Consider the following 26,912-nt stretch of genomic DNA (forward strand, 5'->3'; position numbering starts at 1 on the left):
GGTAAGTTACCAGGCAAGCCCTGTCCCTCGTGGGCCAGGGCTGAGAGCATGAGTGACACTAATTCCAGGAAGTCTTTAGTGGTCACACACCTAAGCCACAGTTTCCAACGGGCTTTATTGGTAACAGAGCTCCATTTGTCTCTTGCATTTTATTTCTCCTTTGGTTCCCAAAATGGGAGGGGAATTGAAGAAGGTAATATAGACACACCCAGGCACCAAAGGAACTGCAATTAACACTATTTTCTAAGGCCTCTCAGTGCCCTCCATGAATAAGTCCTGGGACACAGGGGAACACAGGCTGCTGAATGGGTTCTCAATTGCCTATAACCCTGGGGAGAAAACATTCAACCCCCAGTATGCTGCCAATACTGCCTGCATTTTCCCTTTTCACTGCCTTTTTCGGAAGTGCATCATTGCTTAATATTCAGGAACTCCATACCAGGATTCAGTGCCTTAATAACAGCAATATAAAACCTCGATTATCTAATAAAATATCCCAGACTGGACCCTGAGGTTTCATTAGTGGTAAGACATTTTGATGGGATTATAGCTTTTTTTTTTTTGTTCAGAAAGCAGACACTGTTCAAGCCTGGAAAGCTTATCCATTGATCTTAACCTTTTCCTTCACAAAATATATGAAAAGAAAGCAAATCATGGAATCTCAAATCTGCAGTTCTACCTCTGCTATTTTATTATTCCTTGCCTCCTTCAGATAAAGTACCTAAGTTTCAGAAGTCATTACTCTTAAATTCAAGCCATAGAAACACACCCATCTTCCTAAGAGTTTATCAGCATTTTGCAAAGTAGCTGGATACAGCAAGTACTTTAAAAACCACAGTAAATTAGCCAGTCAACTTCCAAATATTACACATAATTGCTATCTGACAGCTTTCAGGGTAGACAACAACCAAAGTCAGGTTTCCTGACTATATTTTCCTCTAACTTACTAAGTTATAATTCAAGGTCACAAAACAACAGCTTAGGATATGCATGCCATTAAACAGAAAGCAAACGTCATCAAATACATAACTCTTAAAAGTTGCTTCCTTAGTGCACCAGAATATATGCTACAGAAATATAAAGACATGAGCAAACAAAGACAAAATAATACTATTGAGTATTTAAAAGTCTTCAACTAATATGTTTCCAATAGCACTGTTTTCTAGGAAATCAAACAAAAGGTGCTTAACGAACAGTGAAACTGTGATAAGTCCTTTCTAATAAAATAGGCAGACTGTTGACCGGGGTTTTGGTGGGTGGTCTGTGGGGGATAGGAACGTGGGGTTGATAAAGACAGGCCTTAAAGGCAGGACTGCATGGCTGGCAAGCTTTGCCTGTTGCTGCCTAGGTTGAGCCATGCTGCAGCCGCCCCCACCACTGCACTCTCTGGATCAGAACTGGAAGGTACCTTGATGTCTTTGCTTATAGTATCGGACAGATGAAGGGCTGGTTACCTGCCAGGAAGTGAAGACCATGGTTAAGAGTCCTCTACGCTAGGTTCTTACAGTCACCAGCTACTAGATTCTTGGCTACAACATTTCTCACCAAGAGCAGTGTCCTTGGGAGAAATCTAAAGAGGGATGAGAAAGGGGTTAGGAATAAAACTCTCTCCTAGAGAGCGGGTCAGAATACACAATGGTTTTAACTTCACAATAAAGTGACAAGGTACACTTGAATAAGCCACCCTGATATACGGAAAGCACTGGGCACAGAAGTAACTTTCCCATTGAATCAGGAGTTGATCCCATAAACTTTATTATTAGCCAAGTTTACATTTATGAACATTTTACACACACTACTCAGCTATATATTAAAGATAAAAATTGAGAAAATACCTATACTTTGGTAAGCCGTATCTAAAGCCATTTCTCTTTTCAACCTAGTTGTTCATTTCACCAGTGGGCAAAAATCATTATTTTTAAAGGTTTCCAATGTAAGAGCACAGACCACTCAGCTATCACAGCGCACTATAGTTTAGCACACAAAGGTGAGTCCCAGATGCAGTTCAGGGATGGTCTGAACCTTTGAACAAGGGCAAATCCAAGCACTCTAACTCCTGGTTGCCTGCTCTATCCCTCATCCATGCCGCCTTTTTTAAGCATCCATATGGATTAGTGAATCACATTTCCAAATCTATGCTTGCTTAGCATAATCTCTCATCCAGAATTCCCCTTTGAATTTGAGATCCCATATCTAAGGGCCTACCTTCCATTCCTCCCTGCAGGTCTCACAGACACCTTAAAGTCAATGTCTTATCTGTTTCCCTTTCACGCTCCCAAATGAGTCATCATTCATCTTCCATTCCTTATTTCAGTAACTGGAACTCTATCCCTCCAGAAGCACAAAACAGAACCTGGGAGTCATCCTTGATTCTTGTTATTTCCTCACCTCTCATACCCAACCTATCCCCAAGTCCTGATGGCTTTACCTGATGAATATCTTTCCAGTCTGTCCATTTCTCTCCAGCCTTCTGCCAGCAACATTCCAAAGCATCGCCTCCCTCTTGAAGCTCTGTAATGGCTTCTTAGTGGCTATCACTTTCCATTTTGTAAAATGCATGTGTGTCTTCTCTTTTGCCCCTTTTCCAATCTAAGATCCTAGAAAAGCACAAATCTGATCATGTCTTTCCTTTACTTGAAATGCAAAAATGGCTTCCCATTATTCTCAGAATAAAGAACAAATTCCTAAGGCAGCCTGGAGCTCCTGCCTGATCAGACCCTGGTTTAGTCTCCAGCCAGCTAACCTCCACTGTCTGCTTCAGACACACTCTCTCCCTTCTGCCCAGAGTCACTTACCTCCTAGAGTCACTTTTCCACTGGCCCCACAGGACCAGGTCTTCCTGCCACATGCTAGTACCCTCACTTCTCCATGGCATTTATCAGTGGGTAATGACACATGTGTGGTTTTGTGCAAGTGCCTGTCTCCTGTGCTTAACTCTAAAGCTCCCCGAGGAGAAGGGCTCCATGTACTCTGCTCCCATCCACCCCCAAGCCCTTGCATGGGGCTGACACACAGCTGATGCAGTGCAAACACGTGTAGAATGCACGACACTCACATCACAGTGAGGAAGGCCCAACTCGGACAGGATCATCCACTAGCCATTCAAGGGTCAGTTTTTCAGGGCCTCAGAGGGTCTGGAGGAATATCTCATCTCTTCCCTTAATAAATCTCCCCAGGATGACCTCTGGGCTTAAAAATGGGGGTAGAGTGGGGAAAGTATTCTGTTAATGTGATTTTTAAAGATAGTGAAAGCCGGCTGGCATCCTTTAAACCTCTGTGATTAATGGAATATATTAAAATAATAATAAAGACTTTAATTGCTACAGCTTTAATCCAAACTGAGAAAATGTCTAAGAAATGAGAAAGCAGGAATTCTCTCTCCCACGGCCTCCTCCCCCATGAATAAATATGAGGGACAGAGTTAGAGGCAATGTGGTATAGTAGTTATATGTGCACACACTCTGAACTCTGGCTAGCTGCATTCAAATTCTGGCTCTGTCACCTATTGGCTGTGCCATCTTGGGCAAGTCACTTAACCTCTCTGATTCAGTGTCCTCATCTGCAAAATGAGGATAACAACAGCATGCCTTATAGTGTTGTGAGGATTAAATGAGTTAATGTAAGTTAAGTGCTTTGAGCAGTGTCTTATGCTACTTATAGTAAGCAATACACAAACGTTTGCCATGTTGTTACTTGGTGTTTTAAAGGTGTTTAACAGCATTCTGGCTAAAAATGTTATGTTTTGGTTAGAATGGAACTCAATGTTTAAAACGAAGATGTTAAAATTAAAATGTGTGCTGTCTTGTTTTGTTATACACGAAACTATTTTTTAATGAAAATAGTCTGAATGCTTAACCTTGTTGAACCCAGATAAAACAAACAAAATATCTGTTAGTGAATGGTTGTTGGCTTCTTAACAGAGTGTGACAAAAACCTTCCTCAAATATGCATGGATAACCTGAATTCAGTATACCTGTTCAGTATCCAATGAATTCATAAGCATATGCCTCATTTCCCTTTGATAGATAAAGTAACAAAATCACATTCAGTTAACTGACCTGGACAATAAAATCAGAAGGAAATTAACAAAAATAAATCACTGCATTAAAACAGAGCATGTATACATATATCTATCCTTGAATTGTGAAGAATATATGTTAAGATTACACCAAACAGAAAGGTACTTATTATAAAAACAGTTGACTAAAATGTCTCCAACTAATCACATGCCCATCACTATGACCAAATAGTTTCACTCCTAAATATATACTCAAGAAGTATGAAGACAGAAAGACATATATAACATTGTTCATAGCATTTTTGTTTACAATAGCCAAAAACTGAAAATAACCCAGATTTCTATCAATAGGAGAATGGATAAACAAATTGTTGCATGTTTATACAACTGAACACCATATAGTAATGAGAATGAACAAACTACTGACACGTGTAATAACATGTATGTATCTTACAGATATTTTGTAAAGTCGAAGAATCTGGACCAAAAAAATTGTATATATGGTTCTCTTTATATGAAGTTTAAGAATCATCAAAAGTGATCAGTAATGACAGAAGCAGCAATAGTGGTTACCTCTGGGGAGCACAGGCACAGAATGGGAGGGAGTGTGAGAGGATCTCAGTGGGTGCTGGCAATGTTCTAGATCTTGATTTGGGTGGTGGTTACACAGGTTTACACATAAGTAAAATTCATCAAGCTGTACACGTAAAGATTTGTGTAGCTTATGCACTTTACTGTATGTGTTTTACTTCTATTATAAAACAATCTTCCCGACTAGTAATTTAAATAATGACAGAGTTTCACTCTTGTTGCCCAGGCTAGAGTGTAATGGTGTGACCTCGACTCACTGCAACCTTCGCCTCCTGGGTTCAAGCCATTCTCCTGCCTTAGCCTCCCAAGTAGCTGGGATTCCAGGCACCCACCACCATGCCCAGCTAATTTTCGTATTTTTAGTAGAGACGGGGTTTCACCATGTTGGCCAGGCTGGTCTCCTGACCTCAGGTGATTCGCCTGCCTTGGCCTCCCAAAGTGCTGGGATTACAGGCATGAGCCACTCCGCCTGGCCTCTGACTGTACTTTAACAAAATCGACCGCCATTTGATTACTTCGTGTGTTGTTGAAGAGTTGGCAGAGTTGATTACTTCGTGTGTTGTTGAAGAGTTGGCAGAGTGCTCCACCCACATACACACCAAAGCAAGTATTAAGTCTCCCACAAAAGTCACGTGTGGAAGCCCAAACCCCCAATGTGACTGTATTTGAAGACAGGGCCTACAAAGAAGTAATTAAGGTTACATGAACTCATATGGGTGGGGCCCTAATCCAACATGACTCGTGTTCTTTTTAGAAGAAGAGACACCAGGGATGCACACACAGAGGAAAGGCCATGTGAGGACACAGCACAAGGGCAGCCACCTGCCAGTCAAAGATAAAGGCTTCAGGAGAAACCAGACCTGCTGACACCTTGATCTTGGACTTCTAGCCACCAAAACTGGAAGAATAAATGTCTGTTTTTTAAGCCACCCAGTCCATGGTATTTGTTATGGCAGCCTCAACAGACTAATATGCCAGGTAAAGAAAGCTCGAAGAGAAACTTCAGGAACTTGACACAGGCCCTCTGGTTTTTATGGAATCCAGGTGTTGATCTGTGACTCTCGTTGGGAGAAATCTAAGGGCTAGTCAGAGTTAGCAGGGCAAAAATAGGGGTGCAGGGAGAGGGATATGTTGGGAACAAAAGGCATGTCTACTGTCAACCGAATAAGTGTGTGTGTGTTTCCTGTGGTCACAATGTGGCTCCACAGAAGTAGCCTGTCTAAGCTGGAGGAAGTGAAGTGAAGTTTAAAATGAGACAACTTTCACTTAGCCACAAATACAGTAAAAAAGAAATAAAAGAAGAAAGGATCTGCAAACAACCAGAAAATAAGTAACCAAATGGTGGTAGTAAACCCCTACCTGTCAATAATAACCATGAATATAAATTGATTAAATTCTCCAATTAAAAGACATAGAGTGGCTGAATGGATTTCAAAAACAAGACCCTGGCCAGGCGCAGTGGCTCATGCCTGTAATCCCAGCACTTTGGGAGGCCAAGGTGGGCGGATCATAAAGTCAGGAGATTGAGACCATTCTGGCTAACACAGTGAAACCCCGTCTCTACAAAAATACAAAAAATTAGCCGTGTGTGGTGGTGTGCACCTGTAGTCCTAGCTACTTGGGAGGCTGAAGGAGGAGAATTGCTAGAACCTGCGAGGTGAAGGTTGCAGTGAGCCAAAATTGCGCCACTGCACTCCTGCCTGGGCAATGAGCAAGACTCCGTCTCAGGAAAACCAAAACAAGCAAACAAACAAAGGCAAACAAGACTGTATGTGTTGTCTACAAGAAACTCACTTCACCTATAAAGACATGCATAGACTGAAAGTGAAGGAATGGAAAAATATATTCCATGCAAATAGAAACTAAAAAAGAGCAGGAGTAGTTATACCTATGTTAGAGAAAGTAGATTAAAGTCTATTTTAAAGTTAAGAATGGTTTAAAGACAAAAAAGGCCATTATATAACGATAAAGTGGCCAATACAGCAACAGGATATAACAATTCTAAATATATATGCACTCAACACCAGAGCCCCCAAATATATAAAGCAAATATTCATAGACCTAAAGGGAGAGGTTGACTGCAATATAACAATAGCAGGGGAGTTCAATACCCGCTTTCAGCAATGAACAGATCATCCAGACAGAAAATCAACAGAGAAACATCAGAGTTAAGCTGCACTCTAGGCCAAATGCACCTAACAAACATTTACAGAACATTCCATCCAACAGCTACAGAATACACATTTTCCTCAACACCACATGGAGTATTTTCCAGGACAGACCACATGTTGTTAGATCACAAAACAAGTGTTAAATTTAAAAAATCAAAGTCGTATCAATAATCTTTTCTGACCACAATGCAATAAAACTAGAAATCAATAACAGAAGGAACCTTGGAGAAAGTATGCAAAATAATGGAAATTAAACAACATGCTCCTGAACAATAAATGGGTCAATGAAGAAACATAAATAGAAACTTAAAAATTCCTTGAGACAAATGAAAATAGAAATAGAACATACCAAAACCTATGGTATACAGCAAAAGCAGTTCTTAGAGGGAAGTTTAGGCTGGGTGTGGTGGCTCACACCTGTAATCCCAGCACTTTGGGAGACCGAGGTGGGTGGATCACTTGAGGTCAGGAGTTTGAGACCAGCCTGACCAACATGGAGAAACCCTGTCTCTACTAAAAGCCGGGAGTGGTGGTGCATGCCTGCATACCTGTAATCTCAGCTATTTGGGAAGCTGAGGCAGGAGAATTGCTTGAATCTGGGAGGTGGAGGTTGCGGTGAGCCGAGATCACGTCATTGCACTCCAGCCTGGGCAACAAGAGCGAAACTCTATCTCAGAAAAAAAAAAAAGAGGGAAGTTTATAGTAATAAATGCCTATATCAAAAAAGTAGAAAGATCTCAAATAAACAAGCCACCTCAAGGAACCAGAAAAATAAGAACTAAATCCCAAATTAGTAGAAGAAAAGAAATAACAAATATCCAAGCAGAAATAAACAAGTTTAAAAAATACAAAGATCAACAAACCGAATAGTAGGTTTTAAAAAAAAAAAAAAAAAAAAGATAAATGAGATAAACAAATCCTTAGCTAGATTTACTAAGAAAAAAAGAGAGAAGATCAGGTGTGGTGGCTCATTCCTGTAATCCCAGCACTTTGGGAGGCTGAGGTGGGAAGATGGCTTGAGACCAGTTCAAAGTTGCAGGGAGCTAGGATCACTCCAAGAATACACCAGTTAGGAGCACTCCAGCCTTGGTGACTGAGCAAGACCCTGTCTCAAAAGAAAGCAAAGAGAGAAAAGAAAAGAATAGAAAACCTGAATGGACCAATAATAAGTAATGAGACTGAAGCAGTAATAAAATGTCCCCCATCAAGGAAAAGCCCAGGAACTGATGGCTCCACCACTAAATTCTACAAAACATTTAAAGAATAACCAATACCAGTTCTTCAAAAACTATTCCAAAACATTGAAGAGAAGGGAATACATCCAAAATCATTCTACGAGGCCAGTATTACCTTAATACTAAAACCACACAAGGATACAATGACCAAAAAGAAAACTACAGGCCAATATTCCTAACGAATATAGATGCGAAAATCTTCAACCAAACACTAGTAAACCAAATCCAAAAACACATTAAAAAGTTCAGTCACCATGATCAAGTGGGATTCATCCCAGGGGTGAAAGGATGGTTCAATACAGGCAAATCCATTAACATGACACATCACATTAACAGAATCAAGGACAAAAACCATATGATCAATTTAATAGATTTAATATATTCAATAGATACAGAAGAAGAATTTGATAAAATGTAACATCCCTTGATGATAAAAACTCTCAACAAATTAGGTACAGAAGGAACATACTTCAACACAACATGATAAAGGCCATGTATGACAAACTCGCAGCTAACATCATGCTGAATGGGAAACTGTTTAAAGCTTCTCCTCTAAGATCTGGAAAAATATAAGAATGTCCATTTTCACCACTCTTATTCAACATCATACTGGAAGTCCTAGTCAGAGCAATTAGTCAAGAGAAAGAAATAAAGGGCATCCACATTGGGAATGAAGAAGTCATATTGCCCTTATTGGCAGATATGAATATATATACATATACACACACACACATATATATATTCTATATATACATAGAATATCTATATAGAATATCTATATAGAATATCTATATTCTATATATACATAGAATATCTATATAGAATACACACACACACACACACACACACACACATACACTCTCAAAGATTCCCCTGAAAAACTACTAGAATAAATAAATAAATTCAGGAAAGTTGTAGTAGACAAAATCAACATGGAAAATTAGTAGTATTTCTGTATGCCAATAACAAACTATTCAAAAAAGAAATCAAGAAAGCAAATCCATTTACAATAGCTACAAAATAATAAATTACCTAGGTCTAAATTTTAGCAAGGATGTAAAAGATCTCTACGATGAAAACTATAAAACACTGATGAAAGAAACAGAAGACACAAATGAATGAAAAGATATCTCATGCTCATAAATTGGAAGAATTAATATCATTAAAATGACTGTATCTACAGTTCCAATACAATCCCTATAGAAATACCCATGGCATTCTTCACAGAAATAGAAAAACAATCCTAAAATTCATATGGAACTCCAAGTAACCAAAGCGATCTTGAGAAAAAGAACTAAGCTAGAACAAAATTACAGTTAGATAGGAAGAATAAATTCTGTTACATAGTAGCATAGTAGGGTGATTACAGCTAATAACAAGGTATGATATATTTTAAGATGAGTAGAAAAGAGGATCTTGAAAGTTATCGCCACAAAGAAATAATAAAAGTTTGAGTGACTGCCATGCTAGCTACTCTGATTTGATGATTATACAATGTGCACATGTATTAAAGCCTCACACCGTATCCCATAAATGTACAAATTTTGTGTCAATTTTAACAAAATTAACAAAAACAAGACAACTTTAACACTACTACACACTTAGCAGAATGCCTCAAGCTAAACAAATGGTAGGAAACCAGGTGCTATCACCAATGTGGAACCAATCACGACTCTCATAAACTGCTATTGGGAGTATAAACTGGACAAAGTAGTCCCCACTTTGGAAAACTGGCAATATCTCTAAAGCTAAATGTACACCTATTCTATGACCCCGCAATTCCATTCGTGAGTATATACCCTACAGAAATCAGTGCAGATGTAAACCGAAATAAACATATAATAATATTCACAGTAAAACAACCCTAATGTCCTTCAACAAAAGAATTGATAAACTCAGTATATTCACACAATGGATTAAACAGCAAAAAAGGAATGAATCATGAATTAATCTCTAAAATATTAAACAAGAAGTCAGATGCAAAAGGCTACATACTACGATTCCACGTAGATGAAGTTAAGAACAGGCAAAACTGCTCTATGGTGACAGAGGTCAGAGTAGGGGTTACCTTTCCGAAAGTGGTTGATATTGACTGAGAAGGCACATGAGAGAGCCTCCCAGGGGCCAGAAAATGTTCTATGTCTTGATTCAAGTGCTAGTTACATAGGTTTTCAGATATGTGAAAATTTAGCAAGTTATACACTTGATATTTCTGTTTCTTCACTATTCAAGTTACATTGCAATTTAAAAACATCAAATATTAGATGAGAATTTGAGTTTTTATTATTATACTGGATGTATTATGTGACTAGTAGTCAAACTCTTCACCACTTAAGACTAACCAGGGCTGGGCGTGGTGGCTCATGCCTGTAATCCCAGCCCTTTGGGAGGCCAAGGGGGGCGGATCACAAGGTCAGGAGATGGAGAGCATCCTGGCTAACACAGTGAAACCCTATCTGTACTAAAAATACAAAAAATTAGCTGGGCATGGTGGTGGGCGCCTGTAGTCCCAGCTACTGGGGAGGCTGAGGCAGGAGAATGGCATGAACCCAGGAGGCAGAGCTTGCAGTGAACCGAGATCACGCCACTACACCACTCCAGCCTCAGCGAAACAGCAAGACTCCGTCTCAAAATAATAATAATAATGATAATAACCAGGAGATCTAAGAGACCTGCCTAAAATTTTATTCCAATGGTGAAGAAAAGACAAGTCTGTTAAGTGGGTAGAAAGAAGCTGTAAGAGAAGAACTAGAGATGATGGCTATTTGCATCCCATTGAGTCCAGCCCATTCAATAAACCTGTTACATATAGAATAGAAAGCAGTGGATTTTGTTTGAGATTCCTTGAACAACAAATAGTGTTTTCTGAGTCTGCCAGTTATTACTTAGGTTTCTGTTTACTATTCAGTTCCAAAGATTAACTCTGATGTGATGACATGGGAACCATGGTTGACACTGACATCAGCAGTTTATTGACCTGTGTCTAGTGTTAACATCCAAAAATATTGTGAAAGACAGAAGTCCCCCTGCTTAGCCCAATGATATCAACATTAGCCACTGGCTGACATTATCCAACTAATGATCACAACAGAGTGAAACTATTCATTTTGACTAATACAGCACTTTGCTAGATAATACTTAGATGGGCTAAATACCAACTATTAAGCCTATTTTTATGAAATTATAGGAATACAGATACTTACATATATATGCATGTGTGTATACATATATATTTAAACATTTTACTACTTTAGCTTTACTTTAGATTCTACTCTAGCTTTTATTTTGGGTGACTCCCAGTTTAAGGTAACAAATTTACCACCTTAATATCACCAATTACATATTTTTAATCTTTTCCTCTGAAGACCCCACTTAAATGAGTATAAAGGTATACATCAGGTATAACTCCACAGAGAATGGAACAGGGAATATTCACAAACAAAAGATTCTAACACATTTTCTTTGAGATGACTGAGCTGTAGAACGCCAGCGATGCAGGCCTACCAAAGGATGGGGTGGAGAAGGCTCTGGAAACGAGAGGTTCACCGATGCAGAACAGCTGGATCCCCAGCCCTCTGCTCCACACCACACACGTGTATCACTAGGAGCCAGCAGCTACTTCTCAGGAAAAAGACTGGCATGTGGAGATTCCCAGTGGAACAACCTAACAGCTCCCTTGGTTACCCTATAGAGAGGCCTGCTGATGGACAATGTTGTCCTACTCAAGTCCTTTCTTTCTCTTTTCTCTTCTCTTCTCTTTTATTTTCTTTCTTTTCTTTTTTTCTTTTGACAGAGACTTGCTTTGTTACCCAGGCTGCTACGATCTTGGCTCACTGCAACCTCCACCTCCTGGGTTCAAGCAATTCTCCTACCTCAGCCTCCTGAGTAGCTGGGATTACAGGTGTGCATCACCACGCCCAGTTAATTTTTGTATTTTTTTTTTTTTTTTTTTTTTTTTTTTTTTTTAGTTAAGACAGGGTTTCACCATGTTGGCCAAGTTGGTTTCAAACTCCTGATCTCAGGTGATCCGCCCGCCTTGGCCTCCTAAAGTGCTAGGATTACAGGCGTGAGCCAATGCACCTGTCCTCAAGTCCTCACTTTCAATGTGCTTTCCCACCCAACATCCAGCACCTATGGCTCTTTTTGGGAGGGCTGCACTTGCTTCACCCTTTCATGTCAAGAGCCAGAAATACCTGAGAATTTATGTGCCCCCACCACAGACCCCCTCTCTTAACTGAAGACTGACAGGTATGGAGTACGAAACACCAATCCCATAGATTCAGGCGGGGACAACCCTGAGGCTGACTTACACTCCAGAGCTCCCCCGCCCCACACAGGATCAGGCTGAAGCCACTCTCTGCAGTACTTTGTTTGAATGAGAGCATACCTTTACTTGACTTCTTCCCCTTCCCTTCCCAGTTTTTCCTGAGAGCATCTCCTTAACACAGTAGCACACATACACACAAACCCTCTTCTTGGTGTCTGCATCTGAGGATTCTGACCTAAGACATCTGCAAACCACACCAACTTATACAGACCTTCTGGCCAGCTTCAGTGTCACAGTCCTACATATGAAAAGACAATCAAGAATAAGCAGACTGTGCTGAAAAACTCCAGCAGGGGAGGGAGTGATCAACACAAACAACAAGATGTAAACACTGTAATTTCCCAAGTGGGAGAAGCAGGAGATGTGATAGGAGAGGGAAAAATTAAACTCAGAAAGATTAAAAGATTCACTGTGCAGATATCATAATAAATGACACCTGAATCATCCACCTTCGTATGCACATTCTCTTTACTTCATCAAGGGGAGCCTCATTCCACATAAGAAGCTGCAGACAGGTGGATAATTGCCTACCCATCACCATGCAGTCCTCTCTAAGCCTGCCCTCCCTGCATCACCCCATCCCCTCTGCATCCATCCACTAAATGTAATTTTGAAAGCAGTCTTTGCACTGCCAGTAAGTACCATGTTGTGTTTCACAGGGAGCAGCTTAGACATAATAGCAAACAAAATCCTGAGTCTCTCATCCTCCACTCTTCCCCAAGCAGGTTTCAAATACCTCACATGACTTAAATGTATAATAATATGCACTTTTAACACTGGCTTAACATTCTATCTTCAGGACTAGACATCATCTACCATAGCAGTAACAATTTATGCCAAGTCAAAGGACACCTTATCATTTATTTTACATGTGTCATGAATCTCTCTTCCAGATTATGGAAAATTTATATATTTTGGCAGGCTAAAATACTTAAGCACTTAACTGAAAGCTGACTTAATTGTTCCTTTCCTTAACACATTTTAATAAGGAGTAGATACCATTAGTGATTTTGGTCCCAAGCTTCTAATATATTTATTTCTTCCCACCCCTTAACTACATATCCACGTGCACACACATATGCACAATCCTTATTATAGAGTAACCTATTCAGCATAGACTATGTGGAATAACACACCCCTGCCATAATTCCAGCATCCAGTTTCTGTCCATTTTGAGAAGAAAAATGTTAATTTATATATTTTCTAATAATTCCACTTCCAAGTCTATACTTATTAAGAAGAAAAACAGGAGGTATGTTCAAGGCTTTGCTCTTAGATAGATGTGCATGATTCCTCAATACATGGTAAGGAAATACAAAGATAAAGTACATTCTATGAGGTCCTCTTTATTTATAGTCAAATGCATGGAGTTCTGGTCCCCATGTTAAATTCTGGGGGAAGCACATCACCAAGGGCTGCTGGTAGCTGAGGCATGAAACACTTCAGCCAGTTCAGAGTTCCCTATAGTGACAGGATACCCAAGGGAGCAAAGCTAAACATCTGGCCACTTTAGTTATCCTCTAACAAGCGCTTTTCATGCTGAAATGTTGGTTTTGTTTGTCTGTTTGCTTTTCCCCTCTGTCCTCCCTGACATTCTTTTCCTTTTATGGTTAATAGCAGAGGGGGGAAATACTTTCAGGCAAGAATCTCAAAGCCTTACATTTAATCACAAAATCTTAACTCAATCATTCCCAAAGGTTTACTAGAGAATAGGTGGAATTTCCTTTAAAGATGAAAAAACAGGATACATACAAAAGCAACAGATTTTTAATCCTGATTTATTCAATAAATATTTCTTGGGCATATAGAATATACATGTGGGGGGCATACTATACATATGCTATTATCTTTCTCAGTGTTAAGGGAGATGAAAATATGAGTGTGTGGGTGGGTGCATATTTTGAAAGGACAAGAGAGATGGAAAAGATGAGCATGAGCTGCTGGAATCCAGAGTGGTACAAAGCACTGTGAGAGTTTAGATCAGGGGTCAGCAAACTGAGGTCCGTGGGACAAATCCATCCCACTGCCTGTTTTTGTACTGCCTGGGAGCTGAGAATGGTTTTTATGTTTTTAGATGATTGAAAAATAATTAAATAAGAAATCAACATTTTGTGAAGCAAAAATGATGTGAAATTTGAATTTCAGCATCCATAAACAAACTTTGATTGAAATACAGTCACACTAATTGGTTTACATATTGTCTACAGTTGCTTTTGCACTACAAGGGCAGAGTGGAGAAATTGTGGCAAAGACCATATGGCCCACAAAACCTATTTACTACTTAGCCCTAAACAGAGAAAGTTTGTCAACTTCTGGTTTAGAGGAAAGAGACACTAGCGATTAGAATTAGGTAGGGAATCACTTCCATTCAATGTCATGACAAAGGAAGTGAGACATCTACCTTACTTTTCTGTAGTCTTTCATATTTCATTTGTCCCCAGTGACCCTGTACAGGAAGAGATGGGAAGGGAAGGTTTCATCATTCTCCCTTTTGTAGCTGGAGAAGCTGAGGCTCAGACCAACCTGGAGACTTGTTCACTGTTGATGGCTAATTATGGCAGCACTTTATTCCAACTCGTTCTGAGTCCTTGCCACCCCACAGGGCCAAGAATGGAGAGATGTCAGTGCAACAGTGCTACGGTTTGAATGTGGTTCATCCCCACCAAGATTCGTGTTGAAATTTAATCCCCAATGTAGCAGTATTGGGAGGTGCATGGGTCATGGGGGGTGGATCGCTCATGAATAGATTAATGTCCTCCTGCAGTGATGAGTGAGTTCTCACTCTTACAAGAATGGAATTGTTCCCTAGACAGCGGATTGTTAAAAAGAATCTGGCTTCCTTGGTTTTTCTCTCTTGTTTCCTCTTTCACCATGTTATCTCTTTGCACACACTTGCTCTCTTTCCACTTTCCACTATGAGTGGAAGCAGCATGAGGCCCTCACCAGATGTAGCTGCCTGGTCTTAAAACTTTCCAGCCACCAGAATTGTGAGCCAAATAAACTTCTTTTCTTTGTAAGTTACCCAGCCTCAGGTACTCTGTTATAGCAACACTGAATGGACTAAGACAAACAGTAACACACACACACACACACACACACACACACACACACACACACACACATCCCAAGTAGGATGAAGGCATCATAAACAAGAGTCAAGATGGTGCAGTGGGGATGGGAAGGTACTGCTGGGTCCAGAGGACAGAAAAGACTCCAGGACCAGCAACTGTCTGGGGCCCATTCCTATGCCCAGACCTGAGGCAAACCCCCTTCGTCCTGTCTTGTAGCCACTGAGGAACCTCTGGGAGTCTCAAACTCCTATCTGCAATATAAGTTCTCTCTTGATGTGGTTATGAAGAGTAAATTAGGTCATTATGAGAAGTAAATGAGTTAGTTGTGTACAGTACTTAGCACAATGCCTGACACTTTCTAACTTGTTTTTAGTCACTAGATGGGGAATCTGCTGAGCTTTTAAAAAAGGAATTTATGTGTACTTTAGAAAACTAGACTGCCATAAAGAATATAATCATACCTGAACATAAGATTAGGTTAGGCTTTCATATGACCTAACACTATGGAAGCATTTCATCTGTAGAACAAATTCTAGCTCCTTTAGGACAGAACTCTTCCACAGCTCAGGGAAAAACGATTCTTATATATTCAAGTTATTTGGAAGGGAAGTGGGCGTAGAACCTATTTTCACATCTGGGAAGAAATATATTAGGTTAAAATTTAGAATTAAGTAATTAACTAAACATCCAGAACTCTAGAAGCTAAGAGACAGCAGCTAGGAAGAAAGGCAGGAAGAGAGAAGGACAGGAAAGAACCGTGAGGAACCAGCTCAGCAAGGATGTTGTGGCTCAGTGACTTGACATGGTCCCCACAGCCCACAGATCTAAGAACCAATCTATTCTTCCTACTCCACTTTCCCTTTTCCACACTAATATAATTTCTTCTTTTGGAAATAAAATGTCTACTCAAAAATAAAGTTTCTCTCTGTGATTACTGCATCATATGTCCTTACCACCAAATATCCAAATATGCTAACAATTCAAAAAAAGGAAAAAACAACTTTTGACATAAAATTATTTCATACTATAAGAAAATAAGCACTTTTCTGATAAATGTAATGCAATAGAGCAGTGTTTTCTAAACTGCATATTAGGGTTCACTAACGCAGAGATTAGTTCAGTGGGTTGGCAAACATACAGAACAGAAGAGAATAGAATAGAAAGTATCAGAGTGGATTACACATAATAAAGGACAAGTATTGCTGAGTGAAACTTGTTTCAGCAATGTGTGTGTGTGTTTACACACATTCATCTATGTTGCTAGCCTATCATCTAAATTGTATTCTTACCAGGAATCATGGCCAAAAATGTGTAAAAGCCACTGTAATAGAATGTTACCCACTTTAGTAAAGTCCAGTATAAAAGTCCAAATTCACTGAATAGCCAATTTAGGGGGTATTCTTGTTAAGTGGAATTTCCTTAAATAACTCTAAGCTCCTCCTTTGCTTTTAAAATATGCTACGATTTACAAGAAAAAGGAATTTATGCATATCTTGTCAATTATACTTCTTCTTTAAAATAGTGTGCCTGTTAATAAATACAGAATTGATCTTGAAATACAAAATTTATCAACAGTCAGAAACATAATGATTATATTATTTGGAATGGTGACCAATTAATTCCTTTAGGAAATAAATCATTGCTGTATTTGCTGTATTTTTCACACTGATTGTATACTAAGTAATCCACATGGAACAGAAGAGGAGGTTGAAAAGGAAACTTAGTGGGCAGGGATTGGCTTTGCCACCATACCTTGACAACCTCCTGCGATTACTTTACATATGCAAAAAGATGAGATTCTGTCCTCCAAAAAGTGTATTTCAGAAAACAGAAAGTTGCCTTATGTATAAATGCTTACAAAGTCTCCCATATTGTGGGGTATTCTCTTAATTACCTTCTTCTGAATGCCGAAAACCCTGTTACCTCCAAGATAACAGAAACTGAAAGTCATGTAATTCAGTAATAGCTGGATGTGATGGCAACTGATTTTAAAGAGAGAAACCATGTCAAAAACACATTACCTGGTAAGACTGCAGATTTCATGAAAAGGAGGTGTGTGTTTCAGAGGTTACTTAAGAACTATTTGGAGAAGATAGCCAGAAATAAACTCAATCAACACAAGATAGGGATATTTCTGAAGGCTATGCGATTGAAATAAGATAAATGACTGAATGAATAAAGAGTAAAGGAGACCATGATTTTAACACCAATTTAAGTAAATATTCCTGGGGAGGAGCTTTACAATTGCTTGTTTTGAATGTCTTTATACAAGACATATAGAAGTGCTGGGTTGCAGAGATCATAAATATACTCCTATAGGAAGAAAAGATAAAACAAATGTTCTTACGTTAAATGAATGAACACACAAGGTTTGGAGTAAAGTCTGTGGTAGTAGCATCATAACAGAAACTCAAGAAGTACTATATCTCAAAAAAGTTAGATAGAAATGAACATGACAAAAGTGACCTAATCATGACAAAGACTCTAAAGTCAAAAAAGTTTGTGAAGTATTTGAAAAAATGATTTCATAAAATGTGAGAATGGAAGGATGTCATATTTCTAAATTATTAATTTTATATAATGTGATTTTAATTATATGAAAGTAAACTTAATAACTTAAGCATAAATAAATACTTCACTCTGCCTATATTCCTAGAACATGCATATTCAAGTTGACATGAAGCCTCCTTAAAAACACTCTGGTTGGGAAATTGAGGGCCACCCTACAACAGAGGGTACCTTACACATGAACATATATGGTACTGTGCATCTCAGATAACTGAGGGTGGCCAATAGTTGGCTTGTGAGTGAACAGAACTGTAGGCAGTTGTCGCAGTACATTAAAAATCCTTAAATTAAAATAACTGCCATCAAACCAATTATTATCTGTTAAAAATTCTTTATGATACCTCTGTGCTGTGTCAAACAGGGGTCCCATGTCCACTTCCGAGTTCAGCTACAGCTATATCAACAGTCTCCACATACACTGACAGTTTCCCACTTCCACCTGGCTCTGCCTCTCTGCTTCTCTGCTCAAGGGCTTTCTTTGGTGTCCCTGGAGCTTGCTCAGGCTAATATTAGCAGCCCTAAAGTACTGAAGATTAAGTATCTCTAGGGAAATGGTGGATAAATACCCCAGTTTCTCCACTGCTTGGTGGACAATCCTAATGTGCAGTCTACATGATGCCAGCAGAGCCAAGCCTCAGCTGCCCACAGTGGTAACCTGCTCATTAATTCACCTCTTAATGGGCTTTCTTCCCTCTCCTGTCTCGTTTTCTCCATCCTCTCACTTGTGCTTCTTGAGGTTGTCTCTCAAATAAACTACTGTGAACTCAAGTCCTCATTTCAGGGTCTGCATGCATAAACTGCTTTAGCATCATGTGGCAATTCTGTGTCCTCTGAAAAACAGCTACCTATCTGCAGAAATCAAAGTAAACGAGCTTTACCCTCATTCTTTACACCTGAGTTACTTAAATCTTTGGAAATCTCATCAATTCCTCTCTGTATTTGATAATCCCTTACTAACGCAGAGAGTCATTCTGTGTTATAGAGTATACCCAAATGAACAAAACAAAGTTCTAGCCTCAAGGACCTTACACTTGAGAATGGAACACGAAACAAGGAGGAAGAAAAGAAAGCAATATTTAAAGAAGATTCAGACCACAGAAGAGACATAAGTTCCAAGGAGCAGAACTACTTCCAACTGACTAGTATTTCATCACTACCCAGACAGAATCACGCTTTGTTTTCTGACGTGATTTCGGCTCACTGCAACCTCCGCCTCCTGGGTTCAAGCAATTCTCCTGCCTCAGCCTCCCAAATAGCTGGGACTACAGGCATGCGCCACCATGCCTGGTTAATTCTCATATTTTTAGTAGAGACAGGGTTTCACCATGTTGGCCAGGCTGGTCTCAAACTCCTGACCTCAAGTGATCTGCCTGTCTCAGTCTCCCACAGCGCTGGGATTACAGGGATGATTGTTTTCTAACTTAAATATATTTGATTGAGGACATTCATCTTTTTATAAACCCAACACTGATTCATAGGTCAGCCCAAATACAGTAGATGGTAATACAGCCTTATGGGCAACCAATTCAAAATGAAAGGCAAAGCATTTTATTGTGAATTCCCTAAATGACTGCTCCATCTATCAGGAGTGATACCATGTCTGGGTAAACTGAGGAAACCAAGAAGGTTTCCCTGCTGTCCCTTGAGGATGCCAAACATGTTCCTATCCAGTCTTTTCATTTTTGATATCCTCTCTGCCTAGAAAGCCCTTCCCCAAATATCTTCAGGGCTTACTACTTCACATCTTTAAGCTCTTCTGCTTAAGGTTTTTCCTGACCATCCTATATAAAATAACATCATCCCCTACCCACTATTGTCAGTCTATTGCTCTCTCTGTTTTATTCTTCATCACAGCACTTACCACCTGGCATATTATGTAATTGCTTATTTACTTATTTTTAACCTCTTTCCACTAAAAGCTCTGTAATATTAAGGACATGTCCCCCCCTCCTCTATATTCCTTGCACCTAGAATAGTTTCTGGCCCAGAGAAAGTGTTCAATGAGAATATGTTGAAGGAATGAATACATTTCATCATTAAAACCTCAAAACCCACCACTCATTACAGTTGAAGTTCCATAAACTCACCTGGAATCATGACATAATCCCATAACTCAAGGATCTAAAGGGGTCACAATTATTTTGTGAAAAATGTGGAGTTTTTTAAAATAAAGCTTCAATGTACATATCAGGTATGAATAAATAGTTTTAATTCTATCATAAATTTGTACAGGCCACAAAATGCAACTCATTCAATGTCCATTGTATAAGAATGAAATCCTGAAATTTAAAATTTTAGATAGTGTAGCTAGCTTACTTAAAAAAAAGTTTATTCATGTATTCATGTGACATATGTATATTGAACGCATATGATGGGTATGGTGTTGGGTGAGGTGCTATATTTGATTTTTCTTTTGAAAACTGACTTTACATGTAAAGTAAAATAATATTCTACCATTATAGATAGAAAAAGCTCATCCTTTAAAAAACAACTTACATTTTTCCCCATCGTTTTACTATAAACTTCTTAAAATTTAGCTCAGATCTCTGAGAGAGAATATTTACAAGAAATACAAGTGGAGTCTTTTATTCAGATAATTTTAAAGGTAAACATTCTACTCTTTTTTACTGCATTTAAGGGAATGAAGAACCACAAATGCTCACTATACAAAAATTACTTAAGTAGTTGTCAAACTCCAGTTATATAGCGTTAACTGGTTTCACTACAAATTCATGCTTTTCAAACACATGAGGTCCTCATGGTTGAGTAATGATCTTTTATTCACTCCTAATTGACTCACTGCTCTGTTTCCACAATGCCCACAAGTCTTTGTCATTCTACTCCTGGCTTCAACCTGCCCATCTCTCTTTTGACTTTACTTAAAAGACTGTGGCCAAATTCCTTTCTTTTCACCTCGAAATTCCTATGCTTCTGTCTCAAAAGAATCCTTCCTTTGCTTTCATCTAGTATCCTCCCATCTTCTTGAAGACTTAATTCCCTCAACTGAGCCTCTCCCTTACATTTTCAATCTCTTTTTTCCTCAATGGATTGTACTCCTCAGCTTATAAAGTGGGCTCAAGTCTTCCTAAACTAAAAATACCACTTTCCCTCTACTACACCATTGTTTTGATATATCATACTCTCTCTCCTTCTCCTTTACCTCCCAACTTATTGAAAATGAAGTCTGTTCTCACTGCTTTCCATTTCCCTTCCCCCACCCTTCCCTTCAACCCTTGCCCCTGGCTGCCACTTCCACCTACCACAAAGACAATCAAGGAAAGCCAAGAGTCAAATCCAATGGCTTTGTCTTGGTTGCACCCTCACCCATGGGGTGTGCTGTGTGAGTGACAGGGGCTCTCCTCACCCCTGCCAGCTTCCATGACACTGTACCACTCTACTTCCATCATTTTTCTCCAACTGCCCTTATTTAACATGGTCCCTGTCCTCTTCTTTCTCTTTCCCCTCCAACACACAGACATCCCTTAAGGATCCTATCCTTGCCTTTGCTGCTTCTTTCTTCATTTTCTTTATCAGTGATTCCTGGGATATCAAAATCGCTCCTAAGTAGATGACTTACAAATCTCTTTGTAGCTCCAACCTCCCTCTGTATTCTAGTCCCTTAACTTGGATAAGCCTGTCATGCTCAAAAAGAAATTTCTCTCCTCTTCCTTATCCTCTGTTATATCTTCTTTCTGAAAATGACCCAACTGCTCTCTCAGCTAAGCCTGACAATGATCTTTGGCCTCCCTTTTCCCTCCCACTCTCCAGTGACTGTTCAGGCTCCTCAGATAATTCTTGCACACCACCTCTTAGGTGTGTTCCCTTCTTCCCTCCCACTGCCTCTTTCCATCTTTCCCCTACTTTGACAATAGGGTCTATCTGGTCTCCCTCCTGCCAGTCTTTTCCCATGTCATTCCATCCAACATAATACTACAAAATTATTGCCCCAAAGCACAGTTCTGATACTGTCAATCTTTCTCCTCACAAATCTTCTATAGCTCCCCAGTCCTTACTGAACAAAATCCACACTCCTTAGCTTGGCGTACAAGTTGCTCCACCACCTTGAACAAACCTCTCTTTCTTGCTTTATCCCTCATTACATCTCTTGGCATTCCTAGTGCTGCAGCCAAAGCACACCATTTTTTTGTTCCCTGTGTAGGCATACATCTTCCACTGCCAGGCCTGTGCTACGCTGTTCCTCCCCCAAGCATGCCCTTCCTTCTCTGCCAACCCAAATGCCACCTTAATCACAGCTCAAATGCTATATCCCATGTAACCTTCCCTGATTCTTCCATCAGAAGTCATTTTGTACCCTGTGAATTCCCACAGCCCTGCAGGAATACTGCTTTTTCAGCACTTAATCATTTTTTCACTATTTTTACAGTTAGTAACACATATTCCTCTTTTCTCCTTCTAGACCAAGATTCACCTCTGGGCAGGATCTAAGACTTAGCGTTCTTTGAATCTCCAACCCTCCTCAACATTCCCTGTCCCCTATACCCCTAGGTACAGTGGGTCTGAGACACAGGAGGCAAGATGTTTGCAAATTAACTATTGTAACCCAGAGAGTTAACTTCAGATTTCATTGCTTGAAATTCTCTCAGTTTTAGCAACAATTACTTCTTCTTTGTAGGGTAAAAGTCCTATCTCCCCAAGGTACTACATACAGTTAATTCCTTTTGGACCCAGAGGTCATTTTCAAATATCTCTTACTCCTAAGTCTTCTGAAACAAACAAACAATAACAACAACCAAAATGAAAACAAAAAACAAAACAAATAACAAAAAAAACCCTTAAGAGACTCAATAATGGTAGAGAAAAGCACTGATGCTATTTTAAGTGAAGGAAAGGCATCCATGCACAAAAAAATGGCTTGCTGCAGGCCACAGCAAAAGGTACAACCATTTACCAGAGCTGTCTCATGAACCTTATACCAGTCCAATCTTTAGAAAAGCCAGATATTGCATTTTTAAAACTATCAACCTGGGCAACGTAGCGAGACTCTATCTCTGAAAAAAATAAACAAATATCTGGGTGTGGTGCCATGTGCCTATTGTCCCAGTTATTCAGGAGGCTGAGGCAGGAGGATTGCTTGAGCCAGGAGTTTGAGGCTGCAGTGAGCTATGATCACACTACTGCACTCCAGCCTGGGCGACAGAGGAAGACCCTGTCTCAAAAAGATAAATAAAAATAAAAATGATCACGTTTATGTTAGAAAAGAAATCACTGATTCCTGAGTCATCGATTATGCTGCTGTGTAATTTCTCTTTCTCTAAACAGTGTATTTACCTGGTAATTCCTCATATTATTAAACGTTCTTGTAAGACATTTACATCCCTGGTCTTACTTGCAAATATAAAAGATGATGACTTTTTTTTTTTAAAACCAAAACCTCTTAGAATGGCTTTTAAATTCCATAAGTACTTTTCTCAGAAAGGGATTTGGCATAACAAATAAGAGAGTAAAGAACTAAGATTCAAAATTCATTTTTACAAATCTATCCTTAAATCTTGGATGAGAGCCAACAACCAACCTCATATTAAAATCTTAGAAGGCTTGACTTGAAGAACATGGGGAAATTTACTTTACATTGACAGCTTCAAGAACACCTAGTCTATACATCATTAAATAAGATATATGGGAATAAAAAAAGCATATGTGGATAGCCCTAGTTTTATTATTTTCAATGAAACAACGATATCGTGCAACCTTTGCCCATAAAAGAATGCAAAACAAAAATTTTAAAAAAGAAAAAGAAACCTCTGGTGCCAACATGTTGTATATTTACTTGTGTAGCCATGACTGCTACCGGCTTTTTGAAGAGAACCGTGCAGCCAGTTTGGATTCCGACAGCAATGCAGTAGAATTTAAGGTGTTATGACTAAAATATGTCCTAAACAGGTTAAGCTAGACATACAACATTTTAATACAGTAGTGTCGAGATACTCATTCCTGTGAATACCGCAGGAGAAATACAGGCGAGGAGGAATCACACTGCCCTGGATACACATGAATATGCCATCTCCCTGCCTATCTCTACCCAACCCTACACACACCTATCTTTACCACGCAGAGACAATTAAACAGCCATAGACTCGATGCATTTCTGTGTCCTTGTTCCCACTGGGTGAGGTATTGCCAGCCTGACATTTTTCCCAATTCCCTACTAGTGGGCTATATCAGGTAGGAAAGCAGGGACTTTACTGACCTGGGACCCCATCACTGTGGGTCTTGGGAGATTTCAGTTTCCAAATGATACACGGCACCACCTAGCTATTGTGACAGCTGGGAGAGTGGATGTCACCAGCAGTAGAAATAAAGTATCCTGTTTCCTGAGGAAAACGCCCTGGCTGTGCGACGCTGACCAGGTGGGCACCAAACACTTCTCCGTGTGATATTTTTCTTCTTTTTTAAAGACTGCCCCCCGCCCCGCCGCATCTCTCTATACGTACACACCTCCAGAGTTCATTCTAAAAGAACCAATACAAAGACCATCCATCCTCTAGCCATAAGGTTTTCAGTGCTTAAATGTGGAAGGAGAAGGTCTAGCTAGCATTGAAAGTTGTGGGGACAGGAAGAGGAATCTATCATTCAACACTATTCTCCTTCAGGTCAGACAAGAGAAAAACAATAGAAACTGCAGAGTCAGGGAGTACAAGACCCTTATGGAACAGGTGCTAAGCAGAGAAGTAGTATCAGAGGATGGAAGCCCCTTTCAAAACCGGGTACACCAGCAAGCCCAGAACGCGTAACGGTTATCCTATTTCCCTGCCATGTGCCTCAAAGCAACATGCTCACTTCCACATCCCCATGTAATGAGGCCAGAGGAAGGGGAAGCGAGAATCCCTACACTGGGCCATCCACACGCAGGAGCAGAACAGAGACTGTGCTCAGAGTTGCAGGGTCAAAATAACAAACACTGCCCCACAGTCTCAGCCGGTGACATCAAGTCAGGGCAGCGGCAGATCTCTGGGTTTGGGGCGCTGTTTGGGGAACGTGGATGCAACCAAACGCGTACACACACATACACAGAATTTTACAAACCCGCCCCTACCCCACTGCCTCCCTCCACACTTCACACACCAAGTGCATCCTGCCCACCTCACCGTTTCCATCATCACATTCTTTCTCCAGGAGAGTCAGCCGAGAGATGAGGGATCCTAGCGGGGATTCCTGGAAATGTCACCCCCCAACACCTCCGTCCGCCACCCCCATCCCCTCTGCTATACCTTTTACACACACACTCTCACACACTCACTCCTGCCATGACTGTCATCAGGCCCGCCTGCTGCGCCCGAAGCCTGGCATCTGAGCGGGCACCGGACCCCAGCCGTCTCGCCCGCAACGCCGCCTTACCCCGCCTCGCTGGCTGATGGTTCCAGGCACTGCCCCCTGGATGTCGCCTGCTGCCCCCGCTCCTCCGCACTATTGTTCCAGGCAGCCCCTCTCGCGTCCGGGGGCGCCCTTTGGCTAGGACCCGGGCTCAGTCGGGGGCCGCATCAGCGCCGGGCACCCCTTCTCACCCACCCCTCCCTGGCTGTGGTACCTTGCCTGACAGCTGGGTCCGCGGGCCCGCGGGAGCAGGCGGCGCTAGTGACAGCGCTGGTGCCAAGCCTGGGAATAAAGCTCCGCTCCAGCCGCTGCTACCTCCAGCGCCACCATCTTCTCCCGCCGCAGCCGCCGCCGCCGCCGCCGCCGGGACCGCAGCCGCCCTCGCCCAGCTCCGGCTCTGCAGCCGCCGCTCGGAACCCTCCGGTCTCGCGGCCCCACCCCCTTTCCCCACCCTCCCTCCCGCCCTCCAGCTCTCTAGCTCTCCCCTCGTGACGCGCGCCGGGGCCGGGCGGGCCTGCGAGGGAGGGCGCGGGGGAGCGCGCGCGCGCACGCCGCCTGCTAGTAGCGCCCCTGCCTCCCACGCCCACTCGCGTGCACGCGCGGCCCGCGAGCCCGAGGCGGCGGCGCCGCCGGCGTCCTCCGTGGGCAGCTGGCCGCAGCTCCCCTGCCTCGGCGCCGGTGGGCGTGCGGGACACCGGCGCCTCTCGCCTCCCCTCGCGTCCGGGTTTCGAAGGGCCCGCCCTGCCTGTGTTCCACAGCCCTATCCTCTGGTTCCCGGCCAGACGCACGGAGGGGAAAATGCGGCTGCATCCCCGAGGGGACTGACGGGGACCTCCACCCTCCTCGGTGGCAAACCAAGGGGTCCCCAGTTTCCTAGCCAGGAGCTGTGGCCAACCTCTCTGCGAAGCAACGGGCCACGCTGCAGGACCACGAAGCCAGGCAGCTGGGTCGACTCCTGCAGGGTGTTCTCTCGTGAGTGACTCCCGAGCTTTCCCGCTTCCCAGGCCCCTTAGATACCGCCTGCGCTTCAAATCCGGAGATTGACGGCGTCTCCGGAATGCGCCGCAGTGCTGCGAGTTCCCCGCCAGGGGGAGAGCCGCGCGGGTTTGGGCCTGAGCGAAGCGGGCCGGGCTGCAGTTCTCCAGGGAAACTGCCCAGTCCGGCCAGGGACAGCGGAGAGCCTGCGGATTGTGAAGCCGGGGAAGGCTCGGCTTGGTTTTCCTACCCGCTCCTCAGTTCTGGTTGATCGGAACTTAAGAGTGTCTTTGAGCCTAGCATAGGCTATCCGCCCTAGATATGGCTCCTAGCTCGAGAGGCCACCCTTTGCAGCAGGGACCAGGTGGCAGGTGCTGTGTATTAATGAAAAGCTGTGGGCTAGACAGGCCCCGAGAGGCCTGGGCTCTGGCGCTAGCCCCACCTGTAATTAGCAATGCAATAACTAAATCATTCCCCGTCTTAGAAACACAGATTTTTCATAATAATGTTATAACGCACAAAGCCTAGTAGTTTGCAAAGCCCTCTCCAGACATATATTCTCCTCCAGTAAAATGAGGATAAGCGCTGGTTATCCAGATCCCTTGGGAAATGCATCTTTTACCA

General features: G+C 41.5%; 1 protein-coding gene across 2 annotated transcripts in view; it reads right to left on the bottom strand.

The window, feature by feature from the left end:
• APBA1 (amyloid beta precursor protein binding family A member 1) overlaps positions 1 to 25,741 on the bottom strand; it is a 221,025-nt gene extending 195,284 nt beyond the window's left edge. For both annotated transcript variants that reach the window (XM_015117867.3, XM_015117865.3), the window contains exon 1: positions 25,528 to 25,741. The gene's annotated coding sequence lies outside the window, so the exon portion shown is untranslated. The remainder of the gene's footprint in view (positions 1 to 25,527) is intronic.
• Between the last annotated feature and the right edge of the window lie 1,171 nt (positions 25,742 to 26,912).

The sequence above is a fragment of the Macaca mulatta genome, chromosome 15 (genome assembly GCF_049350105.2).
Source record: "Macaca mulatta isolate MMU2019108-1 chromosome 15, T2T-MMU8v2.0, whole genome shotgun sequence".
Lineage (NCBI taxonomy): Eukaryota > Metazoa > Chordata > Mammalia > Primates > Cercopithecidae > Macaca > Macaca mulatta.